Here is a 10,326-nt window from a genome sequence, read left to right as displayed (position 1 = left end):
TGCAGAATGGATGTTCCAATTTTGAGTTTTCTAACTAAAATGCTTAAAATTACTTGTCCTTTTTTCGATCATAGACTGTTTCCTTTTTTTATTTTTTTGGCAAAGCTCACAATTGTGAGTGATTAAACTATAATGTCGCCAAGAAATATGCAAACGGACTCAAGCTCCGGACTCAAGCTCATGTTGAGCCTTGAGGGACAGAGGGTTACATTCGAGCTTAGTTAAAAGTATGTAGTAGTGTACTATTAAGAAAATCCCAATCCTCTACAAAGCAAGGCTTGACCAGATGGCGAGGGCCGCCCTAAGCCAATCATCTGAGTTATGCCTTTGACCTACCACATATATTATGTCCTTGATTTATTGTACAATGTTTGAGAAGCTAGCCACAAAGAGGTCGCTATCAAATACACAACAATTCCTCGCCTTTCAGATATTTTTGAAGAAATAGTATCTGACATTTTGAGTAAAGATTAAAAGTGTAGAACTTCGAAACTGTTTGCCACCAAGGCACAAATCCTTCTTGGAAAACCCTATCTTCTATGTTCTTTGTATCCATTTACACATCTTTCTAGCAAGGCCTCTAATAGCCGGGAATCCTATGAAAAGGTGGGAGAGGTCTTTGCTAGCCAATCTGCATCCCAACCATCTATCATGCCCGATACCACGTCCTTGAATCTTGACACCTTTTGGCAAGGACCCCCATAGCACCTTCCACATAAATATCTTCATACATTGAGACCACTGTGGATTCTGCTGGAATTAGGGTTGCAGAGAAATGCACACGGCTTGGAGAAGATGAAGGAAGCTCAAGGCACACAATAGATAGTGTGTTACTTAGTGTGCAATGGAAAGATAGATAGCCCTAGAGTGATGGGCGTATATACATTGCACGGGGGGAAAAACCTCCTAAAGAGGAAAAAAATGCCCCGGCGGTCCTAATGTGTTCACACGCATCACTATCACATGTATATGGTAACAAATCCCCCCTGGAGTGATGCGGTGAACGAGAGCTGGCACATGAGTAAAGGGAAGTGCCATGCTCTGAGGACATGATCAGTCCACAAAGAGGAGTAAGCTAAGATCTTTGTGGAAAACTTTGAGCTTCTCACGATAAAATTCCGTTGTGAAAAGATCTGCAACGTTGTCCTGTGTTGGCACATAAGCCAAGCTAATCTCTCTTGCTGGGAGCCTCTCCCTGACATAGTGGTAATGCACCTCAATGTGCTTTGTGTGAGCGTGAAAAACTAGGTTCCTTGTAACTGCCAATACACTTTGACTGTCAGTGTAGATAGTGCTGGCAGTGTCCTGTCCAACACCCAAATCAGCCATAAGGCATCTGAGCCATACACACGCAACCGTAGCTGTGAAGACTGCCCTGTACTCAGCCTCACAACTCGAAGTGGCCACAGTAGGTTGCTTCTTGCTCAACCGTGATATACATGAATTGCGAAGCATGAAACAAAAACCACTTGTGGACACTCGCGTGTCAAAACAACCATCCCACTTTGAGTCCGAAAAAGCATGTAAGTCTAGCGGCAATGATCTCCCCTTGGGATAAAACAAACCAAGATGTAAAGTGCCACTAAGGTAGTGAAAAATCCTATTGACAGCTGCCAATGCTTAGACCCTGGGCTATGCATAAATTTGCTGACCTATGAGATTGCAAACTAAATATCTGGCCTCATGTTGCATACATAAATGAGGCATCCAATAGCAGTTTGGTAAAGAGTCACATCTGCAGGATCACCAACATCATGTAGATTCAATTTCAAACCTGTTTCCATGGGAGTGGCAATAGGTTTGCAATCCTCAAGTCCAAACTTACATAGCAATGTCTCTACGTAACTTTTCTGGCACAAGGAAATACCACCATCACACTGCTTAAACTGTATGCCGAAGTAATGATGCAACACCCCCAAATCTTTGATCTTGAAAGTAGCATTCAAATCAGCCTTAAATTCAGCAATATGTCTCTCATTTGGTCCACTGATCAACAAATCATCTACATAAAGAACCACAATGAGAAGTACATCATCCTCACGCTTTACATACAATGTGCTTTTTGCTGGACTGTTACAAAAGCCTTGTTTGACCAAATGAGTGTCAGCTTTCCCATACCAAGCACAAGGAGATTCCTTCAACCCATCCAAAGCCTTGATACTTTTGCACACTTTGTCCTCTTGTCCTTTCTTGACAAAACCGCGAGGCTGCGTTACATAAACTTCCTCAAATATGTCACCATTCAAGAAAGCAGTAACAATGTTTGATTGATGTACATCCCAACCAAAATGAGCTGCCAATGCACAAAGAAAACGCACAGTAGTTATACGACAAGTGGGAGAAAAGGTCTCTTCATAATCTATGCCTTTTTGTTGTGCATAACCCTTTGCAACAAGTCGAGCCTTATGGTGATCGATCTCACCATCTAGTTTGCGTTTCAACTTGTAAACCCACTTCATACCAATGGCCTTTTTGCCAGGAGGCAAATCACATAAAGTCCATGTGTCATTTTCTATAAGAGCATCATATTCTGATTGCATGGCAGCCATCCAATTTTTTGAATTTTGTGCTTCATCAAAAGACAGAGGTTCCTCAACATCATGTAAGCTAGACATAGCCAAAGCATAAAAATCTGATGCATAAGATGCATAGCGAGAGCATGAACGAGTACGACTAGACAAAGGTGCATCCAATTTCATGTTACGCAAAGTGTGCACCAACCATTTTGGCATATCTCTAGCCTGCTCATTTTCAGTCCTTTCCTCATCAAGTACATCATGTACATCTGCATCAGTAATAGGCTGATCTATAACATTTTCAAAAAACCCCACAGGTTGTACATTTTCCTCAATGGAATTTACATTCGAACTTCCATCACTAAAAAGAGGCAACAAAGTGTCATAAATGTCCTATGAGCTTACATTACTGTCTCTAGTACATGACAGCAAGGGCTGAACAGAATCTTCCACAAACACTACATCCTGTGAAACCAAAATACGCTTTGTTTGTGGATGATACAACCTGTAACCTTTGCTTCCAGCACTATAACCAACAAAAATACATTTGACAGCCTTATCATCCAATTTTCTATGATGCCCTTGTGGCACTAAACCATAAGCCAAACAAACAAAAACATGCATGTGCTCAATAGATGGCTTTCTATCATGCCATGCTTCATATGGAGTCATAGATTGCAATGCTTTTGTAGGACACCTGTTGAGTACATAAGTGGCACACATGACAACCTCCAGCCAAAACGAATGTGGTAAAGCTTGACTCTTGACCATACATTTTGCCATTTCCGTAAGAGACCTGTTTTTCCTCTCATCAACACCATTTTGCTGAGGCATATACGACACTGTAATTGGTTTGTTATCCCACGAGTAGCCAAAAATGCATTAAATTCATGAGACATATACTCCCTCCCTCGATCGAAACGGAGGGTGCCCATAGTACATTTTGATACATTTTCAACCATAGCCAAAAATTGTTTGAAGCACATAAAAACTTTGAACTTTGATCAAAGCAGAAATACCCATGCATGCCTGGAGTAATCATCAATGAAAGTCACGAAGGACAGGTAATTGCCCAAGGACAGAGTTTGCATGGGCCCACAAACATCACTATGCACAAGCTGCAACCTGCATGTGGCCCTAACTGAACCATCCTTTGGAAACTAAGAAAGCTGCATTTTACCCAAAATACAGCCTTCACAAACATGTTGGACAAGTGCTTCAAGAGGTGACAAAGAAGCAACCATATCATATTTCTGCAAATGCAACAAAGTGGCAAAATTCAGATGCCCAAAACGTGCATGCCAAAGTTTTGCATCTGAAATAGCCTTGAATCTGCAACTGTGTTTGCAAAATTTTGTCCACACTTTTCATACAAAGTGAGCTTATACAGCCCACGACACAAAAGGCCAGATGCAACAATTTCATCACCAAAACTGAGATCATGAATTGTACATCTGTCATCCACAAATTTGACTACAAGTCCAAGTCTAGCAAGTGCTGATATAGATAGAAGATTCTTCTTGATCCCAAGTACATAAAGTCCATCAACAAGTGTGAAAGAACTTCCATTTGCAGCAGTAAGCACAATCTTTCCAGCCCCCTGAACCGGATAAGAGACATTGTTGACACAAGTGATTGAATTCCATGAGGGACAGACTCAAGAGAGGTGAACAATTCACGATGTGAGGTAATGTGCTTTGTAGCACCGCTGTCGAAATATCACACATGTGAATCTTCAGCAAGCTGATATACATGCATCATGGACAACAGGATTGTAAGTGCACTCTGCACTAAAAGCCCATTCTACATAAACATCAGCATCACAGTCTCCTTTCACAGAAGACTCAACAATGGATGCATTTGTAGTGGAGCCAGCATTTGCAGTGGAACCACCCTCTTTCTTCTTAGCCTGTTCGGCCTTCAACTTAGGACACTCCTTGATCAAGTGATCATTAGCTTTACAATAATGGCAATGCATCTTCTTTTTGCCCTTATCACCAGAATTTCCAAACAAATTGTTGCCAACAGAAGCATTAGGAACAGAAGTTTTTCCACTCGCAGCAGAACCATAAGAAGTGGTTGCATTGTTGTTACCACCCTTTCTTTGAGAAGCAATAAAAGCATGTTCAATTGTACGCTGCCTAGTCCTTTTTTTTCTGGACAGTGACTCTTGCAATAGCAATGTGCATAGTGCATCAAACTTGACAACTTCAGGATTTCCTTGGGTCATTAGTCTCCAAGTACTAACAAAAGTCTGGTACAAATCTGGTAAGGCATCAAGAACAGTCTGCACAAGGGAGCTGTCTGAAATGACTTCACCTGCAGAAATAAGTTGCTCATTGATATCCTTGACACCAGCAAGGAAAGTGTCCATATCATCTTCCTCATGCATAATCTTCGATTCCAGCTCTTTACGCATCAAAGCAATTTTAGCCTCACTGCGGCTTGCATAAAGACTTGCTAGAATACTCCAAGCCTGTTTTGCAGATTTTGTTGAATGAATGTGAGGAACAATGGTGCGCTTCACAGACAACGCAATCAATGCATGAGCTTGCACATCCTTTGCATCCCAACGAGGTTGTTCTACCGTAGGCAAAACAACTCTAATAGTAGCAATCCTTGCAGCAAGACCTGCAACATCCTCAACATCGCCTACATCCTCAGAACCAGGACGTACATCAATGCCCTGCACAATATTCTAGACGCCCTTTGACACAAGAACATGTTGCATCATATAAGCCCACATAAGGTAATTGTCCCCATCCAACCTGTCCTCAGCAGCAAACATCTTGAACACATCTGTGTTGTTGTCAGCCATGGTAAATGTTGCAACTGATGTGAAAACTGCCCAAAAATAGGAGAAACAAAGCGAGAACAATGCGTGCTATATACCACAAACCGTAGAAGACGGTAAGGCACCTAATATACAGAAAAAGACACTGATAGAAATTCTGCACAAAATGATAAAATAGCCTATGCAGTACTACCTGTAGTGGAAATGGAGGTCGAAACAAGCCCGAATCAGAAATCTGAGCAGATTAAGCCTCTACGAGCTTACCCAAAACTTTTGTGGACCTGCGAATGCTCGCCAAAGCTCGCTGAAATCGAAGAAAATGAGCAAGCGTGTGTTGGAGCTGCTGGCGACTAAGCCCGGGAGGACGCAACCTGCTCTGATACAAATTGTTGGAATTGGGATTGCATAGAAACGCACACAGCTTGTGGAAGACGAAGGAAGCTCAAGGCACACAATAGAGAGTGTGTTACTTAGTGTGCAACGGAAAGATAGATAGCCCTAGAGTGATGGGCATATATACAATGCACGGGGGGGAAAACCTCTAAAGAGGGAAAAAATGCCCGGCGGTCCTAATGTGTTCACGCACATCATTACCACATGTATATGGTAACATATTCCAAACGTTCTTCATAACCTCTACCCATCGAGCCTCCGACCATTGCTTCTTCCACAGTTTGTTTAGAGGCACAAACCAATCGGCCTCGTGTATTAACACTTGGTAAATGCCCTTGGTATGGGGTTTAGACAATCAGCTACTCATGGGCCATTTCCATGCTTTCCACTCAGAATTAGATTCACATATCAGCATCAGAACATTATCCAAGCCCTCTTCAATCCTAATGACAAGTAGCTTCTCAATGCCATTGAGTTGAAACTGCGCATCCACATGGTCAAAGGATTTTCGGCACTTGCTATCTCTATCCCAGAAGTCCTTCATTGTTCATCCTGCTTGCAGTTTATCTCCAATAAGGGCTCAAGAAAGATAACCCCAACAGCTTTAGACAGCCAGGGGGACCAGTGCAAGACGGAGTTCTAGAAGTATCTGGTTAATTCACCCCATTCCAGTGCCACTCAGTCTTAGGCTAGCCCACCTCGCGGATAATAGTATGTCATACACCTCAATCCCTTTCCATTGACTACCTTCAGAGCAAAGTTTTTCCCTATCTATCATATCCTTGGTCATATAGCCCAAGACTGGTCTTGTTTTGCGGTTGAGACCTGAAACTTGGTGCACAGGGTCTCAACATGAACAGCAGGGTTGAGAATTCCAAGGCCACCTTGGACCAACGGCCGAGCAATACCTTCCCACTTTGCCCATTGCCACGAGACAAGGCTTTAATGTTGTTCCTCCACAAGAATATTTTAACAGGTGTCAAAATTTCTTCCGATTACATTTGGCTATTTTGAGGAGCTCGTTGGTGACGGCAATATAAGGAATCATAAATGATTTGATCACACTGACCCGACTCTGGAAGGGAAGTAATGCAAACTGACAGCTTCTCATTTTCCTTTGGATCTTCTCTAGGACCCACTGGAACCTCTGCTTGTGAGTAACGTCCACCCCTAAAGGGCCCCCCAGATGCCGAAAAATCCTACCTCCTAGACACAAACTCCCCTGACCAGATCGATGGGTCAAATGAGTCGTTTTTTGTTAGGGAGATTAGTCTAGACTTCTCAATACTACACTTCGACCTTGAAGCCACAACAAATGTCGTGCAATCTCTAGGTCCTTCCCGAGCACCTAATGGCAGGCTTTCAAAAAGAGGAGGGAGTCGTTCACAAAGATCTTGGCCAGGAGCTAAAGTGAACGACTCCCTTATATCGAGCAAGGTTAACCCTTATATCCCCCCCCCCCCCCGCCCCCATCCCCGTGCAATAGTGGCTTCAAGCATCGTTATTAGAGGATGCGACCTGAATGCGACCCAATAGCAAAGAAAAGAGGGTCCAGGGGGCATCCTTGATTGATCAATCTATTGGCTTCAAAGGAGCCCACAATTCTATCATTGAACGAGAGCTCAAATTGGCTACTTGCACCCAGAGTGTGTATAAGACAACAAAGGCGAGGCCCAAAGCCCAGTGATTTCATGACATTTTCAATGAAGGACCACATGATCCTATCATAAGCCTTGTTCAGATCTAGGTGCAACAAAATTCACTCCTGCTTCGTGAAGGTTGCGTACTCAATGCCAACCATTGTTGTCAATATGTTGTCATATATTGACCTTCCTTTGATAAACCTGTGCTGATGAGGGGAGATGACTCTGTCTCAGGACGAGGGCCATTCTAAGAGTGACTACCTTGGTAATGATTTTGTATGCCACATACATCATCGTTATGGGCGACAGTGCTTAAGCTGTGAGCAACAAACCTGTTTCAAGATAGGCTTGATACGCCCTCTTTTCACACTGAGATCAAATGACCCCTTGACAAAATCTTGGTTATCCATACACGTGAATGGGACCTTGAGGTCCTCCCCAAACTCCATGAAGAACTCAATGGTCATACCATCCCAACCAGGGAAGTTCTCCTTGCCAAGAGCTTGCAATGCAAGCGAGCATTCATCTTCAAAAAAGGCCATCTCAAGATCATGATTAGCTTCAAGTTGGGAAATTTTCTTGTTGAGACACTCTCGAGCAATGTCATTCTAGCTTCATCCACTTCTTGAGAGCAGGTCTCCGGTTGGCCAATGATTTGGCTTAGGTGATCAAGAATCATCCTAGCCATTACGTCTTGGTCTTGTATAACATTCTCATTCTCATCTGTGAGTGAGTGGACAGAGCCGCGGCTCTTCTTGATTTTCAGGGCCTTAAAAAGATGTGTTTGATTAGCGACCTCTAGCTAGAGGAAGGTCTCCCTGGTTATCAACCTCGCCCTCATGACCTCCTCGAGTTGCTCCTCAGCTAGGTTGGCTTTAGCTTCCAGCCACCATTTGTCTTCTTCTTCGGAGGCCAACCCAGTAGCTTTTTTGGAAGTCATACTAGAAACCTCCTCTTTGAGCTGCTTCCAATGCTCTTCCCTAGCCTTTTTCATCCGAGCACCTGAGCTTTTGATCAGTTTCTATATACTCCGATCATACAGTGTTTCCTATTCCAAAAGTCTCCTCGAGCAGATTTTCAAGAGATAGCTCGGTTGAATTGCATGACCTCACCATATGATTAGTTACATATTAGGGTAAAAGCCCTAGGTTAAGGACACTGAAATAGTCCAATTGAATTTTGAAGCTACGTTGTAAATCTTCGAGCGCAGAATGGCGCACCCTGTAGCTGAGGAGATGGACTACTTGCAAAAGAAGCGCTGGCAGACCTAACTGAAATTTCAAGCATCGTGAAGGAGATTACAAAATCGTAGAACAAAAAAAATGTGCCCCTGTAGCAAGAAGCATCTTGGGTAAGAAAACGAACAGAGAAAAAGACGACGTACTCGAACTCTCATAGTAGCCAATGAAAGCAATACACGTCATTGCGATCTGTCCAACTACCCAAACGGGCTCGTCTTGCCTCAAGTTCAACCTCGTAATAATATATTGGGCTCAGGTTCGGCCTTATTTTGGGGCATGTCCCATAATTGGGGCTTTTACCCTAACTCTACTTCATATGCAAAATTTCTTTAAGCAAAGATACATTCCCTTAAAAGTTTTGTGTGAACAAACGAAGCACGAAGGAAGCATCGATGATAGCTGTAGCTTTGTGTAAGCAAGAACCTTTACATATAAAGATGGTCATAACATTCGTGTCATGGCCTAAAAGTGTAGAACTTACTGGTAACTTGAAGTGACAACGTGTTTGGTCTCAATGATTGTACTAGTGACCAAACTCAAAGACTTTGGGGGTTAAAATGAAAAGCTTCTCTCTCTCTCTCCCTCTCTCTCTCTCTCTAAACACTAATAACATTATTCTAAACACATGGTGCCAAGTATTCTCTCTCTCTCTCTCTCTCTCTCTCTCTCACACACACACACACACACACAAACAAAAACGTTGGATTGAGATAGTTTCTCTTTCTCTATCTATTACACAGACTGCAACTGCAGGAAGGTGCTGTGCATAGGCAGGACCCGTCTAGGGCGTCGCTATTTAGAAAGAAGGGGGGGCAATATGGCATTCGGCTTGTCCATCTGGATCACAATTCCGGGCCTCATTCTCATCATCGCCCTCGCCATCTGCATCTTCTGCTTCTGTTGCAGGTGACCTCTCTTCATCAAAGGAGGAGGTAAGAAGCTCTCTCTCTCTCTCTCTCTCTCTCTCTCTCTCATATTTGTTGCAACCTTCACACACACACACACACAAACGCAGGGGAATTGGGCGCGATGCCACTGGATATCGGCGAGCTAGGCCCATGGATCTCAATCCCGGCGCTCGTCATCGCCATCGCTCTGTGTTGCTGCTGCTACTTGGTCGGGCGTGGGCAGGGTAAGCGGGAGACGGCCCCCTCTTACACGACGCCGCCGGCATAACAGCTTGTTCTATACTTATGGATCGTCCTGCGCTCAAATCCCATGGGCAGCTCTTAGAGGGACTACCATACTTGATGGAAGATTTTCCATTCGATATAGCCCCTACTTTCACTTCCATTTTCCTTATTTAGTCATTAATGCTGGCAAATGGTTTTCCGTGTAAACCATACTCTCTACTTCTAAGATGTAATTTTGTTATAACTCATGACTTCTTTCAATTGGACAAATTAGTCATCCTCCATTATAATCCACATTCACAAAAAGATTTAGAAATTTTCTCGTGTAGGAAAACGGAGTCTTTTCCATACAATGAATAACATCACGAGCTTCTGTTCGAGAGGCACCGCATACCTAGCTAGTTAGGATTGAGGGCAGGGGATCGTCGGGCCGGCGGTCCCCTATCCCCAATCGTAACTAACTAGGTATGCAAGCCACCGGGCCGGCGGTCCCTTGCCCCCAATCGTAACTAGCTAGGTATGCGGTGCCTCCCTCGTAGAAGAAGCTCATGATGTTGAGGTAAGTCACAATGTGGGAATTATTCTGAAAATTTGTCCAAAGCTTCT

General features: G+C 43.4%; 1 long non-coding RNA gene across 1 annotated transcript; it reads left to right on the top strand.

The window, feature by feature from the left end:
• Positions 1-9,123: 9,123 nt before the first annotated feature.
• On the top strand, positions 9,124-10,004 carry LOC147463944 (uncharacterized). The gene is made up of 2 exons (XR_015190310.1): positions 9,124-9,519; positions 9,603-10,004. It is a non-coding gene; the product is annotated as an uncharacterized LOC147463944 (long non-coding RNA).
• The last annotated feature ends 322 nt before the right edge of the window (positions 10,005-10,326 follow it).

Source organism: Adiantum capillus-veneris, chromosome 2, assembly GCF_014529385.1.
Source record: "Adiantum capillus-veneris isolate H3 chromosome 2, ASM1452938v2, whole genome shotgun sequence".
NCBI classification, from domain to species: domain Eukaryota; kingdom Viridiplantae; phylum Streptophyta; class Polypodiopsida; order Polypodiales; family Pteridaceae; genus Adiantum; species Adiantum capillus-veneris.
This window is presented reverse-complemented; position numbering and strand designations above follow the sequence as displayed.